General features: G+C 39.6%; 1 protein-coding gene across 1 annotated transcript in view; it reads left to right on the top strand.

Moving 5' to 3' along the window:
- snd1 (staphylococcal nuclease and tudor domain containing 1) overlaps positions 1-27,953 on the top strand; it is a 284,136-nt gene that overhangs the window by 153,183 nt on the left and 103,000 nt on the right. The gene's annotated exons all lie outside the window — the stretch shown is intronic.

Here is a 27,953-nt window from a genome sequence, read left to right as displayed (position 1 = left end):
GTGACCAAAATGGCCAAAAAGCAGCAAAATGGTGGGGTTAAAAGGGCAAAAAGCAGCAGAGTGATAAAAATGTAAAAAAGTGACATTTAACCCTCGCTCCCTTGTAATTTTTAGCTCCATCCGTCCTCGTTTGTCCATATTTTGGACATACAGAAAACTGTTAATTAAATAATCATTTTTCAACATTTTTTTTACTTTCACTGCTTCAAATCTCTTTAACAATTTCAATCCTGACCACTAAAAAAAAAAATAAAAAAAAAATTTAAATGTTACACCTTTTTTATTCCAGTTACTGTACACCATGTCACTGTTATTTTTTATGGTAAAAAAACAAAACAAAAAACACCATATTTCCTATATAAAATGGTCTGGAAAGAAAAACTTTTTAAAATAAATAGAGTTTTGGCCATGTCAATGATGAGTAGTATGGTAAGCCATTTTTTAGGAAACTTTGATTATAACACAGTTTAGTTGTTCTTTCCCCAGAATATTTCCACTATTTGTGGGATAAAGTAAGAGTATACCCACTCCTGCAGGCACCACTACCTCAGCTCTCCCAAAAAAAGACTTTTGGTGATTTACTCACAATTAACAGGAATTAATTCTGCTCAATTAGCAAAATAATGATGCAAAGTTGAGAGAATTAAAAAATTCTTGCATTTTAGCCATGTCAGGAGATCACAGCACCAAGGCTTTTATCACCAAGCAAATCTATGATTGGTTCTGAATTGTTAGCTGCACTTTAATGCAGATCGCCGTCGGCCTTTCCTTAACTTAGGGTCATGGGGCAGTTTTATAGAGTCCCCGATTGGCGGAATAGACCTAGACAATGCTGTGTGGGGACACATGGACATTTCCTCTGCAGGCTGGGGCTGTACCTGACTGAGTGAAACTAAAAACTGCATATGACAGGCTTTAGTGTGTTTTTTATGTGGATATAATCAGTAATAAAGACAAAAAGCATATTCTGATCATAGTTACCTCAAGGTTTCTTCTGCTCAAGGTTTCTTCTGCTTTAGCCGTGTTAATCTGAAGACAGTTGATGTTCATTCAGTCCTTAATAGCGGACAGACTTTATCATTATAATCAGGTTTAAAAGAAATTCTCAGCTGAATGTCATCAGCATAAAATGGTATTATATACCTTAAAATCTGCTTTTTATGTTCTGATGGCAGCATATAAAGAGAAAATAAGAAAGGGGCCTAGGATAGACCCCTGAGACACTCCACTGGACAGAATACAAGACTCAGATAAGTCAGTACATAATCTATTTTTTCAGGTTTCCAGGGATTCAGGTCTTGAGCTGAGAAAGTTAATAAACCCAGGTCTTTTGAGAGGAATAAATAATACATAGGCTATAGTTGATGGGAACCTATATGTCATTAGTGTGGCAAAAACCAAAGCCTGCTGATATGTCAGTTGAATTGAAAAGCAGATTCTGATTTTTTTTATTCAGTGGATTTTGATTCAGAAATGATAAAAGTTTGTGTGCTTGGTAGAGCTCCTTTTTGTGTGTCTATTTTCAAATTCAGCCACTCACCTCTCCATCAGTTTTTTTTCCCTGTGTAATATCCGGCTTCTCTCTGCCTCCATATTTTTTTCCCATGCTGGGGATTTGAGAAGTCAAGCTAAGTGTGTCTAATCTATGAGCGCAGCCAGCACAGCGTCAAACGTTGGTTGCTGGTGTTCTTGCAGCTTCTGACAATACAACACCTCAGTGGCTGTCCAACCAAGCAAGTAAGAGACAATGTAGGGCAGGCAGGGCTGCAGGTTGCTGTGTCATTTTTGCAGTGAAAGATTCATGAAAGAGAGGGAATTATGCTAGAAAGATGTACGATTTTGACAAAGGGAAATGGGTCAAAAGAGGAAAGTGTACCGCCCAATCCAACCTCCCCAAACACCAGACCATGCGACCTTGCTTGAATGTGTTTTCGGTAGCTGTGTAATCAGGGATATCCCCCGGAGGTTGGCTGCAGCTAAGGGCCAGCAGGGTCCTGGCTATGAAAGGAAAAAGGGGGGGAAAAGCAGCAGGCAGCACTTTCTAAATTGAAGTCAATAACACAGCAGTCCATTCTATCAGAGCCAGTCCTCCCACACAGTCCGCTTACAGTCACTAAGGAGAGCTGAGGGGTAGGATGTCGATTGAGATCTCAAAAGCATCACCACACATGGCAACATGTGTTTATGTGGGTGCAACACATGTGGGGAAACAGCAGTGTCAGTATGGGAAGGCGTGGCAGCAGCACTATAACACCTCTGGAGCAACTTCTTACTTTGAAAACTGGCAGTAATTATTCCCTTTTCAATGTGTATGAGCTGTTGGCAACTCTATGACAAGAGTAGAATATTAAGATGTGGCAGGAATCTAAAATTAAAGTGCATTCAACTTGGAAACTGTTAAACAAACCTGACCAAATGCCCTGAGCGTACTCCATAGAATCACTTTTATTCAACATCTAGCTGTTGTATGAAATCTTGCTAATGCAGGCACATCTGAGACACACATGCAGACACAGCCTTATTTTGCCTTTAATCCCTTTTCGCATGTTAGCACTTCTACATAGCTTTGGGGATTAAAGCGGGTATGCTTGGCCTGCCCTGAGCAGCGGTAGCAGAGGAAATTAGGGACTGGTAGAGACTCGACATCCGGCCTGCGTTGATGCATGTGCGGGAAGCATGCACGCCTTGTTTTTTTTAATGTGATGCCAAGTATGTTACTCGCACATCCGCACAGCATGAAACAGCCATGATTAGCACTTTTTTGCTTACTTTAGCTGAGTTAAATCTAAAAAAGTCAATCGGCTGCAGTTTCTAGACAGTTTTCCCTGTAGCTGCAAACATGCCAATTAGATTTTTTATGATAAAACTCATTTACTTTTTTACTCTCAGGATGGTAGGATTTTATGTGCCTGTGTAGTGCAGTGATATTTTTAATATATCAGGGGAATCGGTGTTGAGCCACCTTTTCGAATTTCCACTGAATCACATTTTACATTTAGTAGCTAAGTGCAATCCGTATGTTTTACTTAAATTACCCCTCTTCTGCCTCTGTGCCTTGTTATTCTGTCATTGTTGACTGGAAGAGAGCGGGAGCACCAGTAGGACGATTAATAGGCAGTGGCCTGTGTGCAGCATGGATCTATAAAACATCCGTCAGTCCCCTCTCTGATGGCATCAGTCTAGGTCACTCGCACCCTAGTTGTGTTCATCAGTGTGTGGCCGGGTTGTTTTTTCCATAATAACCCCCTCACCCCGCACACATTGTAGTGGCTTGACACATGAATGAACAGTGGTAATTTCCCAAGGCAGACATTGATTTCACTTTCACTTTCTGCCACTCATTGTTTGACATCCTGCTGAAAATGAGGGTTTTGATTTGAAACCTCATGCTGCATTTCAAAGGCTGGGAGTGATCAACATTAACCAAAATGTAATAATAGTTTAAGAGGGGATTTTTCCAAACAAATGAGTCCACTGCTGAGAAGTTCTCAAATTAGAAGCATTAAGCATCTATTACTGAACACACACTGAGTTTAGTCCATCCTTCAACATACATTCGTGTTTAAAATAACAGAAGTCCAACATCACTAACTAGATCAGTCACTCTTTTTGGCAGGAGTTTTATTTCTACATGGCAAATAATTCACTAGTATGCGTAACATTGTAACAGGAAACTACCAGACCCAACAGTCATGACATGCATGCTGCTGATTCTGTGTAGTTGAATCATTAATTGAAAGGGGCGTCTTCAAAATAATAGCAGTGTGGAGTTCAATTAGAGAGGTCATTCTCTCTGTGAAGAAAACTGTGTCAAAACAGCTCACTCCTGTTTAAGGATGAAGGCAGCAAATGCACTTGCTGGTTATAGCAGGGTTCCTGCAGATCCTTGAAAGTCTTAAAAACTCAGATTTTTACCAGTGAGAGGTCATATATTTAGTAACCACTTTGACTTAGACATGTTATTGTCCAATCTTTGTTTTCTAGCCATCCGTGTATTTTAATGATCCTCTCTCTGATTTTGTCTGATTCACTGTGATTAAATAAACTCGTCCAGTTCTCTAGAATCTGGTCTTCCAGGTTCCTCACTTAAAAATCAGTGCAGCCCTCCCTTGTTTTAACAGGTTTCCCTCCTGACATAAAGAGTTATTATTTTCTTAATACCTTAGAATCAGCCAGGAACACCTGGGAAAATGTGTTGTGATAAATATTAGCAAATTTGGGCATTTATGACTAAAAAAATTATTTTGCCCCATACCTTTTGACATTTTATAAACAGCTCATTAAATCAGAAAATTCCACCTTGGCCTGTTGTACTGAGAAATGTCATGCCTTTCATTTTGGACCGTTTACTGTGCAAGGAGTGGTATTAATTTTTCTCAGCTCAATTTTTTCAAAAAACACATTGACTAGCCTAAAGCGAAATGGCGTAACAATTTTTGGACTAATGAAATCAAGATTGTTCTTTTAGGGTCTAGGGGCCGCAGACAGTTTGTCAGACAACCCCTAAACACTGAATTCAATCCACAGTGCATGGTGAAGACAGTGAAGCATAGTGGAGTAAGCACCATGACATGGGATGTTTCTCATACTATGGTGTCAGGCCTATTTATCAGGATCATGGATCAGTTTGCAGAGGAGATGCCCTTGAAATGTTTGTTTCAACAAGAAAGCCCCTAAATTTACCAGTAAGTGGGCAGCATCTTGGTTTCAGACCAACATTAACGTAATGGTGGCCAGCCCAATCCCAGGACCTTAATCCAATCGAAAACTTTTGGGGTGACATCAAAACTGCTGTTTCTGAGGTAAAACCAAGAAATTGTGGAATGTAGTCCAATCGTCCAGGGCTGGAATACCTGTTCACAGGTGCCAGAAGTCACTTGGCTCCATGCAAAACACATGTGAAGCAGTTCCCAGCATTTAGGTTTGTAAAGAAAAATGCAGTCTAATATTCCTTTTCCTTCACTTTCTATAAAGTAATAAAAATGGGATAACTTTTCTTCATATTTTGATTTGATATAGAATTTTCTGTGTTCCCAGTGCATTAGAGTGTATGGAAATCAAAGCTTTTGTAAGGATTTTGAGCTTAGCTCACTTTTAACACACTGCTGTTATTTTGAACACAACTGTGTGTTTTTCTTCTCTCTATTGTTCCTCAAGTGTTGACTCAGACGTGTTTTTAATATGCACATTTTGCCAAGCGATGGCTTTGCTGACTTTACTGTCTAGACGCTCTCCTTCATTTTTTTTCCTGTTGCCCATTGCTATTCCACCTTCAGTTTGTTAGGCACTCCACTGTGCACAGATATAAAATAAGTGAAAAATTGATGAAACCACTGGGAGACTTTGGTTCAAATTTTCTTTTCAGGAAACTACTGAGCTCTCCACTCATTCATCCAGTGGATATACTATGAGACAAACAGCCTGTGGGCATGTGAGTTTTCGCTTCTTAAGAGGTGCCCCATTGGGTATTAAGACTGTTAATCTGGGCAACATGAGTGTCGAGCTGGCTGCAAGATTGCTGTAGCTTGTAACTCCATGATACAGTAGGGTGTCTGCTTTTGCCTGTGGCCACATTGTCGAAATTGAATTTGTGGAGTTTATGTGTGTGCTGCTGCCTGTTTTCAAGTGTTATCCATCCTATTTGAAAGCACTGTTGTCACATATCACGCCTGCTGAAGTCAAAAGCACTCCTGCAGGAAATAGTGCATTCTAAGGCAAATGAATCAAGAGCATTATCACATGGTGTTTGTCGTGTACAGAGAGAGAACTTAACTGCTCAAGTATCTGAGTGCTAAGGTTTTAACACAGTGTTCCCTTATACATGTGCTCTGTGAAGTGGTTGACAATAATCACCATCACACAGGCCTTCAGGGACATGCATTAGAACATTGGCGCCAGATTTATTAATCAGGACTGCAGTGCTGATGAAATGTCGTTCTTAAGCTGAAACTCCAACCACTAGCTGGGCTGTGGTTCCAGTTCATCCTGTCATTGTGCACTGATGCACCCAGATAAAAACTATCACAGTGAATGGAAGGAATCCCATAATGTGGAGTGGTTTGCCATTTAAGGCCATCCATAAAGGAGGGTAAAGGCTTTCTAACCTAAATAATAATATTACAGCTTCAAAAAGTGAATTTTATTTATTTATTTAGGCCAAAGTACAATATAGCATTTTTAAAATCGAAACCAATTTTTGTGAAACAGAATTACCTTTTTTTTTGTAATGTTAATAATGTGGGTGAGTACACTGAACTAAACCATTTGGAAAGTAATGTTAGACTTCATAGCAAAGCCCTGATGTGCACAAACGTCAGGTTGCCAGGGAATAAAGTAGAAAGAACTGAAAAACCTAAAAGGGAAAAATAATTACATAATTTCAGAATAAAGAAAAAAATTGGCAAACATTGGTGGCAAACATCCAGCAGAAATAAGAGGTGAAAGAGTGGAAAAAGTTTGATTAAAAGTGACAAAATGAATGGCAAAAATGCTGAAAAGCCATTCAAAGTGGGAAAGTTTGGTTATTAGTGGCAAAAACACATTAAGAGAGGCAAAAAATGGTGGTAAAGAGTGACAAAAATTGGTTTAAACGGGCAAAAAAAAAAATGGGCAAACAAAATATGGGTTAAGAAAATGAAAAAAGTGGCATTAAAAGGTGGAAATGCAGTTAAAATTTGCAAAAATGGGTTTAAAGTAGAAAAAAATGACTATGAGTCAAAAATAGGTACTTAAAATGGTGAAAGTGGTTAAAAAGTGGCAAAATTGGGTTCAAATTTGCAAAAAGGGGCAAAAATAGGTAGCTGAAATAATTTGACTTGAATTTGAATTTCAATAACAAAATTGGCTAGCTGTGGAAGACAATTGTTTAATGTGGAAACAAATTTGGAAACAGGGATGAAAAAAAATAAACATACTGCACCAATAATCCTGGTAATCTCACACATTTTACCCTCACTCTCGATCAAAACCCAAAGATACTTGAAGTCCTTACTCTCTGCCAAGATGAAGCAGTCCACTGTTTTCTGGCTTGAGACTAGAAGGTCCTGATTCTCATCCAGAATACTTCTCACCCAGCTGCAAACAATCCCAGTGCCTACTGGAGGTTCCTCCTGAAAAGCCAACAGAACCACATCATCTGCAAAAAAGAGAGGTAAAATTCTGAGGTTGTCAAACTGGAAACTTTCCTCCTGTTGGCTACGCCCCGTCCATCAAAACCACAAACATAAACAAAGACAAGGGACAGCCCTAGCATAGACGGACATGTACGCGGAACATGTCCGACTGTGTCAAGAATGAGGACACGGTTCTAATTTTGAGCAGGGATCAGATGGCTTGCCCCTAAAGCCCTGGGAACCTACGGGAATATGGGGCCAGTGACTTGGGTTATACATTTCCTTGAAATACACATCCCTATAAATGAGTCACCTTGCAACATTAATGGTAATTACCAATAAAGAAGAAAGGCCAGCTGCTTCTATAATGATTAGAACACTAAAAAACTTCAGCATCTGTATTTGCCTTTTTCTAGTTGTTCCAGCAGCCTCCAAATGTCTCTCTGAGTCTCAGTGGAAGTCACACTGAACTATAACCCTCTACCAACAATGTCTAATGACATCACTTGGTCAAAAGACGTACTTGATGCCCTTTTGTTCATGTACCCTTGTGAGTGACTCAACCTTGCTACCTATTATACTAGCCAATGCTATTATCAACTGAGCTGTGAATGAGCTGGGATCTTTTATGCACATGTTCAACATCCCAGCCTAGGTCATCCAAAAGGAAACTGTAAAGAATGGGCTACAGCTTCAATGATCATGTGTAATGAAACTCTGACATCTTTGACTGACTCATGGCTGAGTCATAGCTTCTTTTATGCTCAGAGAAAACCAGCTGTGGGAAAATATATTGGCTGTTATATATGTCATTCAAAAGCTTTTAATTGGTAGTATTTGAATCATGATCTGAGATTAGTTTTCCATGTTCCTGTTTCAATCCTGGAATTCTGTAATGCCTTTAAGGCTCTCCTGGGAACATCAAGTACCAATGTGCATGCTGTTACTGTCTGAATCCTTAAAAATGCCTTGATAAAGATTGTAGGTCATACAGCCCAGCATTTTTTGTGATAAATGAATTTGTCTCTCCGTGGAATGTCTAGTCAGAGCATGTCGTCTCAGAGGTAAAGCTGATTAGCAGCATCTGCGTTTTTATGATCTTGTGCAGCAGAAATACGAAGAAGAGTAAGAACATAAATCTTGTGCCTTCACTAGTCTTTCTCATCACTCATGTCCTCATCAAAGTTTCCTTTTTGTCATCCTTCCACTTCTCTGCTGTCTTACTTTCTCTGAATGTCATTCCACAAATGTTGGCCCCTTTTTCCTCCCTTGTCTCCTCATTATTGAGGCTGTTTGAAGGCCCAGTCTTGTTTTGACAGTTTTCTTCTCTTTTCCTTTTTTCCTGATTGGCAGGGGGGGAAAGAGAGAAGAGGAGTGATTGAAACACGGATAGAAGCCCATGATGTTGCATCTTGATGTTTGGTGGCTACCTTTACTTTTTTACAGTGAAAGAAGGGCAGACATTGTCACATAAATGCAAGCTAGGCAATCTTACTGTCGAAAGTTCAAGAGTTCCTAAATAATACACATTAATATACCTTTGGCATATCATAAGAAGAAGAGGTTAAGGCTTAAAAGGGCCAAAAAATGTGTAACTTTAAAGGTCAGCACTCCATTTAGCTGTGCTTTAGTGTTCAAGAGGCTCCCTGACTAGAATGACCCAAATTTTTATCTCTTGCAAGTTAAATTGCTAACAAAAGATAACACCCACCTGCCTAATTTCCCATTCTTCAAACCTGTAATAGAGCTCTGTTTCAGTCCATGTTCTGGTTGGCCTGATCACAAAACCAGCTGTAATTTAGCTGCAATTCCATCTATTTGATGCCACACTGATTATTCTAACCACTATGTCGCAGTACTAGTGAAGTCAGGCAGGCCAAAAGGCAGCACACGAAGACACAAAATAGATGGGAAATCACATTTGCAAATGAATTTGCAGCCCCACAAAAAAGACCAAGTAGGCATGGCTCGATTCAATCAGTCTGCTCTCCTCTGTTTTTCCCATGCACCCCCATCTCAATTCCCCGTCTTGTTTGTTGGTCGTCAGCTGTAATTTATTTTATTGAACGTGTCGAGAGGTGGAGTTGGGTTTTCAAAATTGAGGAATGATTATCGGAGGATTCGTCACAAGCTTTTTTTTGTTGTTGTTTTAATCTAGCATGACTGGAATCTGATAATTTCCTATTACATGATACATGCAGGCCTGCCCAGAGATTTGGCTGGGCCCCTGTAAAACCCAGTGAGTGGACCCCCCTAGTTGTGATTTATAGATCGTATCAATGCATGTTTCCAGTGGTGCTAACTCCTGGTTCTTAATTACTTCATTTTGGAGTTTAAAGTGTGTCAAGCTGTTATTGGGGTCTGACGTTCAAATTATAGATTTATGTCACTTTTACCAATTTTTCCACTTTTAGCTAATTTTCACTTCTTTTTGCAACTTTTTAACTACTTTCTCCATTTTAACCCCCAGTTTTTGCCACTTAAAATCATGTTTTGCTACCCTCAAGCCATTTTGCCAGTTTAAGACAAGTTTTGGCCACTTCTAAGCCAATTTTTAACCATTTTACCATTTTTAGTTTTAGCCACCCATTTTAACCAGTTTTTTCCTTCCTTTACCAATATTTGCTGCTTACACATTTTTTGCCTCTTTTTTCCACTTTTTGCCAATGTTAACCAATTTTTTCCACTCTTTAACCACTTTTACCATTTATTTCCACCAATTAACCAGTTTTGCCACTAATAATCCAATTTCCACTTTTAGAAGCTTCTTACCATTTTTTACCAATTTTTGCTACTTTTAACCCCTTTTCTTACTTCAGCTGCCCATTTTTGTCCCTATTGCCAATTTTAATCCATTTTTGCCACTTTTTAACAGTTTTTTCCCCATCTTGACCATTCATTTTCTCCACTTTAAAGCCATATTATGCTACTTTAAACCTTCTTCTGCACGTTTAAGGCTATTTTTGGCATTTGTTACCCATTTTTAACCACTTTTTAACCCCTTTTGACACTACTAACTCGATTTTCCCACTTTGAACTGCTTTTCAGCATTTTTATCAGACATTTTTGCCACTATTTCACCAGTTTTTAACCACTTACTGATACCAATGTTTTGTCAATTTGCATCCATAGCTGCCAATTTTCATCTTCATTCTGCAATTATTTAATTATTTTTCCCTTAAACTTATTTTGATTCCTTCTATTGTATTATATTCTATTCTATTCTATGGCAACCTGGTGTTTGTGCACATCATGGCTTATCAATGAAGTCTAACATTACTTTTCAAATGGTTTAGTTAGCTATCCCCTTTTGCATTTTTAACATTGCAAATAAAAAGGTAATTCTGTTTTAAGAAAATGGGTTTACATTTTGAAAATGCTGTATTGTACTATGGTATAAATAAAACTATTTATGTTCTTTTGCTGAAGTGGTTATTATTCCGGTTAAATATAAAATATGGTTGTCACTGCTCAACTTTATAATAAATTATGATGTTACTGGCCTCCATGGGCCCCTCACTTGGCTGGGCCCCAGAAAGCTCTCCCCTTTATCCCCCTTATGGTTGGCCTTGGGTACATGTTGGCATTAAAGATTTATTTTAGCTGCATACATTGTGGCCTCATAGTGTCCCTCACAGCTGCAAAGCAAGCATCCTGTACATAATTTTCCACTTAAAACAAGAGGCATGTTTCTAGAACTGTAGATTTGTTCTTTACCCTTTTGAAATTAAGTTGTATCAGAGTAAATGTAATAAAATGGAGATGGAATATGTTTCTGTCTGTAGCACTAGCATTTTAATGTGAACTATTTACTGCACCAATTTATAGAAGCATGGAGTATCTCTTCAGTTACTCGTCTCCACCACTCTACCAACTCTCCAACTTCAACCCTAACAACTTTCCTACCAGCCTAGCAACCGGGCACTGCCTCCCGTTTTGACAAGCGCACAGAAGTTGACAAAAAGCCATGTAGAGAAATGCCTCAGTCGGCTGTTTTCCTCCCCTCCTCATTCTCCCTCTCTGTCAGCACAGGCACAGTCTGGGAGGACAGAAATGGCTTTTTGAGTGACATGGGCTGGCTGTGCCATTTGCCGTGTCAACTGGTGAAAGAGAAGAGAAAAGGAGGTGGAGACAAATGATGATGGCCCCGGCCATGATTGTCCTGCGCCCCGTCTCGCTTTCAGCCGCCATCTTTTCCCCCTGAGGTCACTGAAGTCCAAATAACATTGCCTCAATGCCAAAATGACAGTTGGTTTAGAAATGTTTTTCATTGCACTATTGAAGCTGTTTTCCTCATTTTAAATACAGCTTGGTCTCATTTTGTTTCTCAATATTTTCACACACTTTAATGTATTTCTTTACACACACACAACCTCTTGTGCAAAGGTATACCTTGTCAGTGAAATATATTTTAGATTATGCAGAAACTCAAGTAAATAACATAAGCTAGAGGTGGATAATGAGCAGAGTTATGCAACTATTCCTGTCTCTGTCTGGTTTGATTTTAAAGGAGAAAAACAGAGTTTTACCGTCACCCAGTTTCTGAAGTTGTCAATCACTTATTCTCTTCATTCCTGTCTTTGAGAAAATTCTAGCTCTGCTACAACTGTCAGTGCACTACATGCCCTCTAAGGAATCATGTAACCTCACTGTTTTCCCAACATAGGGCACTCAATATTGCACCACTGCAACGTGGTCATTCCAGCCACAGCATCATAAATATTTAAAATTCCATTATGAAATCTTAAAGCATAAAGCTGAGGCAAATTGTGCATGAGGAACAGCAACGCATGGTAGGGATACGGCTCAGGTAAAGAGGTTGTGTTGTCAGTTGTTTACCATTTGATACCATGTGTTTTAAAATGAGGTGAAGCCCACTATTTAGTGACTTAAAGAGTCAAAAAGTTCAAACACTTGGAACACTTTATAGGGCACTCAATGAAATACTTTGATATAATTTAATTCCTAAAGTATTGTTGGGGGACGTCACATGGCTGTTAACTTTTGTCACTTGGCACAAAAAGTAAAGAAATTAGAGTTTCTATGGAGTTTATTTCTTTGTTGTAACAATGCTTCTTGGCAATTAATCTTATACCGTTGGAAAGCCTGTTTATTTTCCTTTTCAATGGTGCTACATTTGTAAGGAACATGCATTTGTTGGATGAGCAGCAGAGCTGAGGATATGGGTTGCGCCCATGGAAATTTGCAAATCTTCTCTGCCAGTGCCAAACAACTTATTCTGCCATTGACACTTTTTTTGGTGTTGTTTGGTGGATTTGGCGATTGAAGTTTGAAGAAACAAGACATAATGGCGTTTGAACAATTTATTCATTTAACAAACAGGAGTCTAAGTAGCTGTGAAAGGACCATACACAGCCACAACAGCCTGGCACCTCCTCCTCATGCTGGTCACCAGTCTGGTCACATGTTGCTGTGAGATGACAACCAGCATTTGTTAAAGTCAGCCAATGTGGTTGTGTTGGTGACTGTGGCACTAACAGCACACCCAAGCTGATCTTACAAGTCTTCAGTTGGTTTAAGGTCAGGTCATTCCATCCTCTCCACTCCCAAATTCAGGAGGTAGTCTCTGATAAACCCCGCTCTGATAAACCGACGCAAACAGGCTTGCCAGTGAAGGGCAGTCATGGCCTCCTGGCTGCCCTACAAGATTGGCTGCATGCAGTCTGTTGCAGATTGTCTTGGCAGGGAGCCATTGGACAGATCATCTGTAGTTTTTAAGTGCTGACAGGATGAGGAAACGGTCTTCTTGGGGTGTTGTCTTCTTGCAGCAACCACTTTGCGGCTTGTGTCTGACATCCCCTGTGATATAGAACTTGGCCTTGAGTTTGGAAATGGTACTAGGGCTCACTCCGATTAATGCCACAACTGGATTTCGTGGAACATCAGCTTGAAGCTGCTCTATCACACAGGCCCTATCCAGATATCTCAAACATGGCATGTCGATTCTTGGAGCTGACACCTTCTGACCACTGTAGCAGGGCCCATGCTCACAGGACAATCAGGTGCTAATCAGGCAAGTTTTGACAGTGGACACTTGGTGATGATTGGAATCTGTTGGTATGTGGTGACATTCCCTAATACTGGGTGCCTTGGAAATCAATTATTGTTGCCGTAGAACCAAGCACAGTATTGACATGGTTTGATTTTGCCAGTAATCTATCAAAGTTTAAAGTTCGGGTTGTGCCAAGTTCTACCCAGCATTTTTCGAAGTGTTACCAGCTAAATAGATGTAAACCTCATTATCCCTCATTGAAGAGCAGGATTACTTTGGAGAAGCTCCATTACAGAGATGAAACCCTTTCAAAAGTAACAAGGTGAATATTTCAGATATTTGAGACAATGTTTTTGTAGTTCTATTTCCTGCCAATATGGCTACTGTTGGTAACGATATTTAAAAAGATACCTCCATTTAATGTACTGTAGTACAAGGAAAAGAATATTCATGCTGTGTTACTCATTTTCAAAATCCAGTAATGACTCCATTTTTGTTGTTCTTTTTCATACTTTTCATATGAATGCATTACCAGCATTGTTTTGCACTCAGAAATGATCCTTTCCATTGTGCAAAAATAGTCATGCTTAAAGATTATGTTGAAAGCCGCTGTATAGAAAAGTAATACACTCACAGTGGCTCGTGAAATCAGACTGCCCGTGGTAGAAAGAGGGATGGGATGTACTCTTTGACAATAGTGAGGTTTTTCTTTCAGTGATGTTTGAATAGGTTTCAAAATGTAGTTTTACTAATAACAGATGTTTAAATGAAATTAGTGCACTTGAGTGCAATTATTCCATCATACATAAGACTATGACCAGCAGTTATGTACAATCGAAGCAATATGGACGATGTAATGACCTACATTTTCTCTTCTCTTTATTGCATGCCCTTCAATAGAAGCAAGGATGGAAAGTGGTTTGAAAATCTTGCCATTGTTGTTTTCCATGTCTCTTTCACTGCAGTACCACTCTGTGATTACGAAATAATGACCAAAGCCTTATTTAGTTATGTACTCCAAGGTAAATGTGTGAATGGATCTGCAGGAAAGCAACGCCGTCATATTGAGAGGTAATGTGGCTTAATGCCCTCTCCAATCATTTTGACCACCCCCTAAGTGTGCTCAATGTGGCTGAACTGCTTCCACCGAGGCTTTCGTTGCTTCAGGCTGGGATTTTCAAGATTTGGACTCTTGCCTCTCATTGCTTTCCAATCCCCCCAGGGCGGTGAGAAGCTGCGAGTCTTAACCTGGAACTTTCTATACCTTCAGGAGCTAAGTGAAAAATGCTTAAAAATCAAATTCAGACTCCTTTCAAATGTGTCGAGGGCTGAATTAATGTGGACTTTTCCACCTTTGTGTGTCTGTATTGCTCTGTAGGAACTCGTCTTTGTGGTTGTGTAGACAGATATAAAAGCACTCGGAAGTAATAATTTTCGCAGAGCCATGTGACATTTGTTTTTAACAGCCATTCAATAACTTAGAGCCCTGTTCAATTTGTGTTTTCCACACGCAGTTTCACACCACCCAGTTAAGGGGAATTATATGATATTAGTAATATTACAAATGTAGCTCAATATCCATCGACCGGCATGCCATGTCGCCCCTCTCTTAAAAATGAGATGGACTGTAGTTATTGCTGTTATTGATTTTAATAACCAGGCTGTTAAGGCCCTTTCTCCTGCTTAGCTTCCTCTTGTGGTGTGTGAGGGCTGTGCTGTTCTTTCATGTGGATAACAAAGGATCTATAAAGTAATTTAACTAAAGGTTTAGCATGATTAGGTTTGCTGACTCGTGCAGTTTGTCTTCTTTTGTCTTTGCACCTTTCTTGACACACTTTGTTTGATGATATGTGTTTGTACCTCTTTCTTTAAAACCCAGCCTTGGATTTTAATAGAAGATACCAGGAAGCTGGTGGATAAATTCAAAACTATTCAAAGTGTGTCAGTTGAACTGTCAAACTCCTTCAAAACACTATCATATTGGTTGGCTGAGTGACTGATGTTAAATCTAGTCAGCCATTACATTGCTGCAGGTCTTGCATTACTCCATGTCACTGACCCTGTCACCATGTATGGGCTTGTCAACCCCCTGCGGAGTCCGATTGTTGTATATGTTATAGCTTTAGGGTGGAAATGACAGAAAACTAAGGTCAAAAAGGTCATTGAGCATCACAGAGGCTTGCAGGTTCAAACAAGACTTTATTTCCCTTTGGCCCCAACTACACAACCTCTCTTTTTTGTCCTTTAAATGATCTCCAACTAGAAATACTGTAAGCTTTTAGTTAAGAGTGTAATGGCCTAAGTCTATACTTCAGCAAACTTGAAAAAATTACTTTAAATTCAATCACCTGTTCCAGATTGTTTGCTACAGGCAAAGCGACTGATGTGTTTTGACAATGCTCCACTTAAAATGTCCACTGCAGTCTTGAAACTCGCCCCAGCAGGAGATCTCTCCATTATTTATTGCTGTAGTTTGGTGTGTCGACTGGAGGGCATTCACAGAGGACAGCATCAACTCCTGATCGGATCGACTCACCATTGACCTCCCTACTTTAACATCTTTGCACTGACTCATTTTTTCTGTGAAAGCTTCAGAAGTCTTTCAAAGCTCTTCCTTTAAAGACTCCTCTCCCTGTGTTTAAATTTTTCAGTTTGCTTTTTCTCTGTACTGACCAAAGCTCTGACTGCAGATCTATCTTTCTTTTCTTTTTCTATCTCCTTCTATTTTTTCTTCAGTCTTTTTCTATTATTCCATGTTAAATGTATTTCTTGATTTAATACAGAAAGATAATAGCTTACAAATAGCGACATATATGCTGTAATTTTCACAGGGCATGTTGTTACACATCTAGACTTTGAAGAAAAATAATGATCGAGGAAACTAAGCACTGATGCTGGGAACACAATCACAAGCTCAACGAAGTAGCTATGAAAAGAGGACCATGCCTAGACAATGAGAAGGTCATGCCTCGTTTTGACAGATTTGCATGTTAGGACAGTTGGCATTAATCCTGATGTGACCAAAGTACCTGTAAAGTGACAAAGATCTGTATTTTGTTTTGTTGAGTAACAGACGGCCGTGTTATGAACCACCAGGCCAAATTTCAGTAGTAAAAAGCGTCTCAAAGTTTATAAAATTAAGCTTCAGAATCATAGAAAATGAGGCAACAGTATCTGCTTTAGGAAGTGTTAGTTAAATGCGTCAAAGCCACATCCAGTCATTAACATGATCCTCTCAAAGTTTGAAAGATTCTACAGCTTGAATGGAGGTTTACTATGCTGGACCTGTCAGCTCTCTGTGTCAGCTATTCGAGAAACAATCACAGTATGTCATCACAGACAGTTTAAAGTTAAAAAGTCTCAGTTTCATTTCTCATCATGTATTTAACCCTTAAAGTATTTCTAATATCTTATTTTCTGAGTTATGTGAAGTAATGTTTCTCTCCTGTTTATGAGATGATAAGTTGCTGCTCAAAACATTTATTTCTCAATATTTTTCTTCAAAATAAAAAGTCTTTAATGCAGTAGTGGAGGCTTTTATGGTGAAAGACTTGGCAGGAATAGAACGTGTCTATCTAAACTTTAGCATCAGACAGAAGGGATTGAACTGTTGCTGCTTTGAGAGAGACAAAGCCACAGTCTGCTTCTTTAAATCATCCAGGACTGAAGACTAAAGTTAAATATGGATTAAAACACACCTTCAGTAGGTAAGATGTTTGTTCCTGCTGTGTCTGGTTCAAGTGAAACATAGACACTTACTCCAGCAATTAGCCTGCTCTCTGACCTTCGGGTGAAGTATGGCCAGAGCACAGCTGCCTGGCTCTGTGCCAGAGCAGTGACAAAGTCTGGATCAAATTCCTCAGTTATGATACTTTTAATGAGCCATAGACCAGAGTAGCTGATAGATTTGGCTAATTTACCTCATAATGATGAAAAACAGTTGGTTATTAACACCCAGCAGATACGGAAGCTACTGTTCTTTGTTAATACAGTTTGTTGGTGAAAGTGGAAACAACTTGTCCCTAATATCCTCGTACAATGGACTGGTGGTGAGAAAGTATAGCTCTGTTCTCACCTCCTGTTGGCTTCAGTGGGTGCACAGTCTTTCTTCATTAGGGTTCCAGCTTTGTCTGTATCCAAACAGGAAGTCAAGTACCCTATAGCTTGGTGCAGCACAAAATCATTAAAATGAAGCAAGGAACTGTTTTAAATGCAAATTTCAAAATGTTCTAAAAAGGAGATTCAACTTGAAACAAATCAACCATTTGACAACCTTATTGTATTTATTTGTTTATACCGAAACTGTGAGTACAGAATCGTCTTTAAATCTTTCCAAATCCTGTGTAGTTGTAATGAAAGTGAATGGCCTGAAAACTGTCTTTTAACCAACAACAGAGTAACTGCCATGGCTACAGCACCTCCTCTCTTTGTCTTTGACGTTTATTGGAAATAGAGCAATGCATATTTTGTTACTGTATCATGTCTTCCTATAGAGATCCACATGGGAAAGATCAGTTGAGTTCTTTCATGGATGCCAGACATTTATTCTCTCAAGAATTCCCTCGAGTTGAATGGAAAAAAAATAGTTTGAAGGCAAGGGGTACCAGGATACAACAGCAGCTTCAAAAAGACTAGCTGGTAACAATGGTAAATCATTCACTCTCCCTCTTGTATTTCCTAGAGGCAGATCCAGCTTACCCAGCAGGCTTTTGTTCTCTTCTACCTTAACCCCTTGAACCAGCTTCCCTTCATGCACCTGTTCCGTCAGAACACTGATGCGAGACAAACATCAATTATCTATCGATAAAAGAAAAACTCATTAATGGGCATCAGGCAGGTTTAATGGTGGGGATCATGCTTGTTTGCCTGACCGTTAATGGCCCTAACCATTAGAGCAGCCGTTTGACTTTTCCCCACCCTGCCACCGACAGACAGCAGCCTGCCACTGACAGTGATGCATGGGACCCCCTGAGTCACATTGATCACCCTGGGAGAGTCCATATACACAGAGAGACCCATACAAACACAATTGGGTCCTTTTGTTCCATGCAAGCCATGTCAACATTCACTTACATTCATACCTCACAGATTGTTTTTGCAGGTCAAAGCTACTGGAAAAAACACAGCTTCTGCAACTAGTGATGTGATCAATAAACTAAAAAAGACAGATTACAGATTAAGAGATTACTCCATATATTTGGTTTGTATGTATTTAATATGTGCTATAGTACTGTCTAATTGGTTGCATTTTACATACCTTTCAAGTTATTTATAATCACTGGCTCTGATGGGCTCTCAAATTTTCAACACAACCTTTTCCCACACATTCCTGATTCAGTCAACCTTTAACACACGGCTGTCTTATCTGACCCTGTTCTCTGATAGATGAACTAACCTTGCTTGGAATTGGTCGGTGCAACAGGTCCAGTCTTTGGCCTTGAGCTTAGCTGTGCAGCTAGTCAATATCCTGCACCGAAAGGTATCCCACAGTCTCAGGAGGACTAAGTGGGCAGCTACAACTAAAAATGTACATGAAAAACCATTTCTACTGGTCAGCAGAATTTAAATGTCAAGGACTAATGTCTAAAGTTTGATTTGATCGGAAGAATAAAGCCTCCATCATGACTTTCTATCTAAAACAGTCTTCTGGGATCATAAATCGTCTTTAGCACAGGACGTCTAAAGTAGGTCAATCACTTTAGCTGATGCCAACCAAAACAAGATCATTCTCATTGCCCACATTGTACTACCGTTCAATGGCTGGTGACCTCTTTTACCCCCTCTGGCCCTCTTTTTTTTTTTTTTTTTTTTTTTTTTGTCTATCTTCTGCTGCTCCTACCGTAAGATTTCTTTTTAAAATTACAGGCCCCATTAACACCCTATTTACATCCTTGCCTGATCCATGCCATTAAGGGATCAATAGCGGTTTGTTTAATTCATTCATTTATTCCTACATGTCTCCCCCTCTGTCTTTTTTTAAAGGTGATCTATATTTATAGATTTCCCTCGGAACTGACTGGCCTTTTCCTCTTTCGATTCGACCACAGTGACATGCTAACACAGTTAGCCCTCTGATACCCAGGCTTGCTTTTGTGATTGGGGAGACAGATGAAGCACTTAAGAAAGAAGGGATGTCTAATCAGATTAAGGTCTCGGATGTCAGTTAACAACACCTGGAAGAACTGCTTATTACCATAATCAAGTGGCTAATTTTTATTTTGAAGGATTTAGCATATGACCCTATTTCCCAGCCCAGCTGTGCGTCTGTGTTCCATTAACAGCAGTTTATGGACCTTAGTAATGGCCATGCACTATTGATAATTGGCTGTGGGAAGATTTTAAGAGGGTGAAACGCAGTCATAGTGCGTGTGGCCTGTTTTAAACCATATGACAGCGCTTTTGACTTCGAAGTAAACTGCTTCAGGGTGTTGTAGTGCTTCCTTTCAGCAGCTTGTCGTTTCTTATCTCTGCTTTTTGTGATCTAAACATACACTTTAGGAGGAAGACTGTCCTTTTCAGGGAAATGCAGACCAGTTTGTCTGAAATTAAATAACACTGATACTTGTTTTAATATTAGGTCACTTTTTAAATCAACAGAAAAAAAAAGGAAAAACGTTTATCTTGTCTTTATTGAGCAAATTTAGACAATATAAAAGTTGCTGGATCTTTGATTTCTACACCTTGACTGGAGTCTACCTCTGGTAAATTAATTTGATTGGATGTGATTTGGAAAGGCACACACCTCTATAGAAGGCCTCACTCCTGACAATGCATATCAGAGCAACAACCAGGCCATGAGGTCAAAGGAACCCTCATTTTCAATGTTATAAAACAGCCTAATTGCACTTGTATAACAAAAAATAGGTTATTGAAGAAAACAAACTAGCCAGTACCAGATACCTAGGACCTCATTTTTTTTCTGTGGTGTCACAGCAGGTATTGATTTTTTATTTTTATTAAAGTCTTAAATTTCTGTCATGACAACCCGACCCTACACTATTTCCAGCTCTATCTTGTACACTAACGCACATTATAGGATCACTCCAGAGCCTTTCTCAGAGCTGTCATGGCTCTTAGCAACTCGGTCACACTAACACAGCATTTATTACCTACTAGTAGGTGTCCCTTTATTTATTTTGCTCCCTGGCCATCTGTTGCCTCGCACAGTTTGATTCGCTTTCCAATTCATCTGTGATTAATTATCTCCGCCCAGCATGTGCATTCTCACCACTTATTGATTTCTGGTTGAAATCGGATCAAATTTGTGGACGTACATCTCGCTCAAGGGTGCAGATGTATCATTCCAGGCAACTCTGCGTGTCCGCTAAGAAAAATGAGCCGTATAAGCTAAGCTAGCGTGAGAGGCTAGTATTGAGAGATGATGGACTTTAGTTGGATGGAGCCGTTCTTGCCCTCAAATGGAGTTTTCACGCAAGACTGAGCTTGGAGCGGCAAGGCTGACCCGCAGCTTTTTCTTCTTAAATCCACATGTGCCTATTGAAGAGGACAAACTGTCTCTTTCATGTGACATTCATGACTCTGTATTAAGCGTCTACAGCCATTGATTTTTTTCTTTAAGTGAATGAGGGAGGTTGGGAATATGAATTAAGGTGTATCTGATTGCTCCATCCATTTTTGCCACTTTCTCCTCTCTTTGCTCCTCAACCCAGGGCTTAGGATCGCTCCATGCTTAGAGGAGGTTTGATCTCTTTGCCACTGCACATAAAGGACCACACACATACCACACACCTCCACATCACTCTTTCAATCTTCTCCAAGGCTCAGGTTGATAAAGGGCTCATTCTGCTGGATGAGCAAAGCACTGAATGTGGGAATGACTTGCCTCTTTCTTTTCCGTTTCTGTATAATAATTCTTTCAGTCGTGTTTGTTTTCTGAGTCATGGAGATGACGAGCGTTATGAGTGGATAGTATTACAAAGACTGACGCTGTTTCTCTCGCTTAAGTTACCTTGTCATACCAGCCATATGTGCGCTGATATAGGATACCACAAATTCATTAATGTGATGAGCACTTAATCCCCAACACTCAAGTAACGCTCCTACATAAATATTATCCCTTGCATCATTTAACTTGCTACTTAAACTATTGATATCCTCACTTTGATTTTCTCCTACACACACTTGAGGGAGCTTAGTGGCAGAGTACAGTTGCCGTTAAAGCACATTTCCTTAATACTTAACGAGAATGAATGAAGGCGAGCTAAAACATCTCTCCCTGACAATAAAGTGCCTATAAAAGTATTCACCCCCCCTTAGATATTTACTCTTTTATTCAATATAATTGACTCTATATAATTTGGCTTTTTGATGCAAAAAATGTACAAAAAAAAACTCTTTAATGTCAAATTGAAAACAGATTCCTACAAAGTAATGTCAATTAGATAAAAATGTGTAATGTAAAGTAAGTGACTGCATAAATACTCACCCCCTTCAAGTCAGTATTTATTGGATTGAGGTCTGGGTTTTGACTTGTCCACTCCAGAACATTCACCTTGTTGTCTTCAAACCTTTTCTTCGCTATATGCTTCAGATGCTTGTCTTCATGGAAAATAAACCTTCCTGCAGGATTTTTTTATTTTGCCGCATTCAATTTACCCTTTACCCTGTACCTTTACAAGCCTTCCAATGCTGGCTGCTGAGAAGCATCCCCACAGCATGATGCTGCCACCACCAGGCTTCACAGTGGGGATTTTTGTGTTTGGTGTCTATCCACTTGACCATGGAGTCTCCCACATGCCTTCTGGCAAACTCTAGTCCAGATTTAATGAGGTTTCTACAACAATTGCTTTCTCTTTGCCACTCTCCCACAAAGCTTTGACTGGTGAAGAACCCGGGCAACAGTTGCTATATGATGAGTCTCTCCCATCTCAGCTGCTGACGCTCCCTTAGAGTAGTCACAGGTGTCTTGGTGGCTTCTCTCACTAATCTCTTTTTTGCACGGTCACTCAGTTTGTGGCCTGATCTAGGCAGATTTACACACGTGCCATACTCCCTCCATTCTTTGATGATGGATTTAACTGAACTCTAGGGCAGTGGTTCTGCGTGAACCACCAAAGACCATAGTATAAACTGTTTATTAAGTTCTTCACCATTTTACTATGCTCTAGGGATGACCAGTGCCTTGGAAATGTTTTTGTACCCATCCCCTAACTTAAACTTTTCAATAACCTTTTCTCTGAGTTTCTTGGAGTGTTCTTTTGTCTTCATGGTTTAATGGTAGCCAGGAATACTGATTAACCAGGGAATGGACCTTCCAGGCACAGGTAATATTAGTACCAATTGGCTGGACCTCAGTTACATTAGGTCCGTTGCTTATTTTACAGTACATATTTTTATTTAATCAATATAACTTTGAAGAAGCCTGTTTATACTTTGGCACTAAAGAGGGGTTTTTGTGTGTTTATTGTGTCAAAATAGCTGAAATAAATTGACCTTTATTGATTAATAAAATCAATAAAAGGGTAAAACATCTAGGGCGGTGTTTACTTTTTATAGACACTGTATGTTCGCTCTCTTTTCTTAGGCACACATGTCAGCAACATGGAATACGCAGTGAAGAAATACAGTGTTCGCCGCTTTCAGTGCCCCTGCCTTTAAACTTTTACAACTCACGCTGGTAATTTTACTTGGGCAGACTTAAATCTTGGTGGTGATGACTGCGATCTCAGTTATCGGAATACGCAGTAAAATAGGAAAGTGACAGTGTGGCCTGCGGTGATGATTTAAAGCACTGACTGGCAGATTCATCTCTGTGCCTGACTTTATGTGTATAGCTTGTCTCTTTTCCCAAGGAGATATGCAGAGCACATTATGTATGCACATTGCAGTGTATGAGTTTGGCTGTAACCTGTGTGTCACTTTGGGCCCTTTAATGGCTTGATCTCATAAGTAGACACACCCGTTCCTCCATAACCTTGGGTTATTTATCCATTTGCGTTTTCCCTGCAGGTTTCCGACTTTGTTTTGTTTAGATGTAGCGATAAAAGGAAATCCCATTGCTTGCCAATTTTTAAATTACCAGCCCCCACTGTGTTCTTTCATTTCCTTTTAGTGCCTGCTTTAGCTCTGACATGACGTGTCACCTACCGCAGTCTTTTTTGATTTTTTTTGCTCACTTTCAAACAGCTAAGTGAATTAAATCTGCTGCAGTTTTAAAACATGCCCCAGGGCCAGGTTTCACTTCAATGGTACCAAATGGCTTTGTCTTTTTGTGCATGTGTATGTCCTTGCACATACACACACTTTGTGTGCAATTTTTTTTTTTTTTTTTTGCCTTTTTTTTCTATTTTTTCCCGTCCACTGTGTCGACACAATCCCAGCATTTATGAGATTACCAGAGCCCATTTGTGTTCCGGCGGGAGCCATCTTGGCTCGGAGGAGGCCTCCGCTGGGAACCATCTGGGCTCTACTCAAAGCAGTTTCCAGTCCGCCTCCCCTGTCCTCTCTACATTGGGACCAAGGCTATTTACTTTGAAGGAAAGGAGGAACTCACATTCAATGTGTGTGTATTTATAAAGTCCTAAAAATCGAGATCCTGAGCCGTGATGTGGCACCTCCTTCGTGTAAGCAGGGGAAAAGAGGGAAATGAAGTTTGAGCTCTTGGTCTCAGGGGCAATAATGCTTAAAAAAGGACTTTATCCATCATACATAGGCAAGAAAAGGAGGGCAAGTTTATTTATAGAGCACTGGTCAAACATGAAGCAATTCAAAGTGCTTTTCAGAGTTCAAAACGGGGGATTTATAACATTGAGAACATTAGAAGACAAATCAGGAAAGGCATTAAAATACTAAAAAGTCAGCAAAATGATCTGCTGATCATCAAAATGAAATAAAGAAATATGACATGAAGGGAAGGGAAGGCTGCAACTTACTACTATTTGAAAATATACAGAACAAAAAAAGCTAAACAGCTGAAAAAGACCCAACAACCAGGAGGGAAAATGCCAAGACTGAATAAGAGTGATCATTACTGGCAATAAAAGCTTACAGTATAAACAACCATTTCCAGTCCATTTTTCATATTAAGTGCAGCATATTGTACCAGCACTTGAAGTGCGCTCCAATCCTGCCATGGATTGAAAGCCGCTCCAAGTCGATCTTATTCTGCCAGTGGAAAGCTGGGCCTCTGCTTTCCTTTTATGTTTTAATTTGTCCTACTTAATTTCACATTTGACCTCTAGATTAGCCTCTTTCATCTTGTCGCCATGCCTGGTGAAATGCCAGATTCTTTTTTACTTAATGATGCTTGCACCGCCTTGGTCACTAAAGGTTTATAGTATGTAATAAAGTGTATCTTTAAATTCAGACTCAGCATTACAGCATCAAACATGGACAAATACTGCTTTAATTTCGAAGAGGAGCATTAAATAACTTTAGTGTGCAATAAAAATGATCTGTACTCTAACTTGTTCACTGAAGTCATGAGAGTCGATCATTTACTGTGTAAGAGGATCAGTTTCCTTAACATGCACTCACTTTCCCTCCAGGGTGTGTTTCACAGGTTAGTGTGTCTAGCCTGTTGATTTCCTGCTGTTTGTCAGTCTGATCATGCAATGGTCTATGTCCTCAACTATATTCCTGACTATCCTCAGTAGGCAGATTCCTTATTAATAATGCCCTGTGCAGTCAAGCCAACCCTCCAGTTGCTGCCATTAGCAGGCTAATTTTCTTTCAATAAGCTTGGTCGTATGCGGTAAATGAATTTTCCCCTGTTGCCTGGGACGAACACGGACTAATTTAGCCTATCATGGCACATACATCGTCTGTGCATCTGTGCAGTTGACAATTTTACTCCAACACTTACCGCCTCTTTATTTACACCTCTTGAGTAGTAGGTTGTCTTGACAGTAAATTTTAAACTCCAGCATACAAGGCAAAATGTGCCCAAATTGATGCATGTATTAAAGAAAGAATACGTAACTTTTCCATTATAATGCAGCAGTTTCAAATGTAGTATGATTTTTATAACTTGTAAAAGAGAGATCCCATCACCACAGAGTGCCTGGGTTGCCTGTTTGTAGCACTATGTAGCTCAAGATTACTAAATAATACGGCACCAACCTGACGAGGAACAACAACCAAAAGGGAACAGAATTGGTCAGAATTATTATTTAGATAAAAATATTATTATCTTAATGATTTGTATTTAGATAAATAAATAAAAGGTGTGAGATCAGAAATGACCCTCTTAACCAGCAAAAAAGATAACTTGTAAGCACAATAATCACAGACAACTTCAACAAAGACAAGCCACTTCAATCAGAATCAATACCAGTTAATCAAAGAAATATTATATATAGCAAACAATGTGCCAAATTTCTGTGACTGTATAAGAAAGAGAAAGAGAAGGTGACTGACGTTCTAAAAATGACTGAATAGAAGCGCTCCTATCCATCAACGGAAGGAAGGAAAGAACTCTTGTATTCAACTGGCCAGTGGTTGACTGTGCCACACTTTCAGGTGAAGCCGGGTGCACAAAGAGCACAGTGCAAGGCAGCTGCTCTACTGCTTTGCAGGCAATGGAATGGCCAACGAGGAGGGGTCAGAGGGGCTTTTGTTAACTCTGGACCCCTGCCGTTATGAGTTTCCTCAGGTCTCATCAGAGAGGAGAATGTGTCTTCTCTGTAGGTGGTGCAAAGGATCCTGGGATGATGGGATCGCATTCCTTGTAGGAAGGAAGCAGGTTTTTTGCCAATTATTCCTCAGGCTTACATACAAATAAATAAATCCATCTTGCACCAAAAAGTTACCTCTATTGGGCGCCTGTTTAGCTTAGCTGGAGGAGTTGGCACCCATAAACAGAGGCTGTAGTTCTCAACTCACTGGTCGTGGGATGGATTCCTAGTCTCAGGACATGTTTGGTTGATGTCTTCCCCTTTTTCTCTCCCCAAATTTCCTGTCTTAATTCAGCTGTACTATCAAATCAAGGCAGAAAGCCCCAAAAAATAATCTTAAAAAAAAAGTTTCTCCCTCTATGTCAATCTTAAAGTTTTCATTATTGAACATGTCTCAGCTAGCTTGTAATCAGCTTCTCTCTCCAGTGTGGCTATTTAGCCATAAACTTCTGATAACAGTTAACTACACAAACATACTCCACATACAAACAACAGGCTGTAGACATTACAAAAGCTGGACTGATCTGCTGTGGTTGTAACATTTATCACATTTTTCTGGTTAATGTGAGTTTTTGATGTACATTTTTCCTTGGCAAACATCCCTGTGTACAGGGATAGCCGTAGAGAAAGAGTATCTTGTTGACCTTGTGATAGCTTTCTGCACCCAAACTGAACCCTCAGTAGAGATTAGCAGCGATGTGAGATGTGTGGAGATTACTTCTTTTCTTGTCTTTGACTTTGTTGCGTTGACAGTTGTATTGTTCAGCTAAGGAGTGATTGTTAGATCTCCCTTGCTAAGCAAAAGGCTGATCAGACTGAAAATCAGAAGTCTTCAGCTTCTTCTTCAAAGACATTTTTCTTTGTCGTTCCTCTTTTTGTGTCTTTTCTTTTTCTTGTGTGATAGCTCTGGAGCTTTTATCGTGCAGACGTAATGTTTGCATGTCATTCTGTAACACCATGTTCATTTTTGTTCGGCTAAAAGCGTTGTTTTATTTTTATTTTGCATTTGCTGCTTTCGTCTGTGATGTGACAGTAAATTTGGTTCCATGCGTTCTATCCTTTCCTTTTTTTCCCCCAGCACTCGCCCACTTCCCCATTTGACATTTGGGTGCTCGGAGGACCAGTGGCGCTCTTAATAGCCTAGTTATGTAACGGCTTCTGCACTTAGAGACAAAAGGAGATAAAATGGAGAGATCGCAGGGAGGACGAGAAAGCAGATGAGGTTTAAGTGTGCTGAGATGGTTGACAAACATCCTAGCTGCTCTTTGTGAAGCTTTTATAGTGCATTTAAACATTTCATTGACACATGAGGCTAGTATTTAATACTCCCTACTACCCTTTTTATTGTTTGAGCTTTGCTGCATTCATGTACTGTTGTAAGAAGTTCCCTACTACAGAGTACAATACACCTTTTAGTCATTTTCTATTTCCATCCAAGTGGAAACCCCTTCAGAAAGTTGAAATATGTATGTCGCTGCTGAATGCCTGCGTTGTCAATTCTGTGCTTTATAACAGAACAGATTATGCATTCATTAATAAAACCCTTTTACTCGAGTTGAGATCAAGGCAGAGCAGTTTACAAACTTAATTCCCCTCAGATTTCCCTCGTGGCTGCAGGCCTAAGCAGCGCCAGTCTTAATCGCTTGACTTCTTCCCTATCTCCTCAGCACACCTGCCCTCTCACTTTCTCGCTGACTGAGGCTTTAGCGTCAGGGAAAAAAAAAATCGATTGATTTTTTTTTTTCTTTTCTTCTCCTCCACTTCTTTCCCTGGTCGTCCATCACTTATGAAACAAAATGTAATGAATAGATAATTAGCCTGAATAGGCAGAATTTGGTCCGGGTCCATCATGGGAAATGTTGTGAGATCTTTCCTACTTTGTCAGCAGGGTTAGCTTTTTCACTGCCCTCATTTGTTAACTTAAGGGAATTGCAACTTGGCTGTCGCTAATTGCAAATGATTTACATTACAAAAAAATTGGATGGTAATATTTCGCCTTAATTAAGGTTGAAGTGCATATGCGACACTAAAGCCATTTATTCTTTCAGTGCTGGCTTTGGGATTTCTGTGCTTTTCTGTTTGCAAACAGACAGATGTTTTTTTAAGTAGAGCTTAATTAGTGGAATTTAAGTTGGCTTCAGTTTACACTAAGACAAGAGGCAAATACTGGGTTTTTGTGTTGGATAAATGTAT

This window comes from Cheilinus undulatus, linkage group 23 (genome assembly GCF_018320785.1).
Source record: "Cheilinus undulatus linkage group 23, ASM1832078v1, whole genome shotgun sequence".
In the NCBI taxonomy this organism is placed as follows: Eukaryota; Metazoa; Chordata; class Actinopteri; order Labriformes; family Labridae; genus Cheilinus; species Cheilinus undulatus.
Note: the sequence above shows the minus strand (reverse complement) of the source record. Positions and strands in the feature narration are given on the sequence as shown.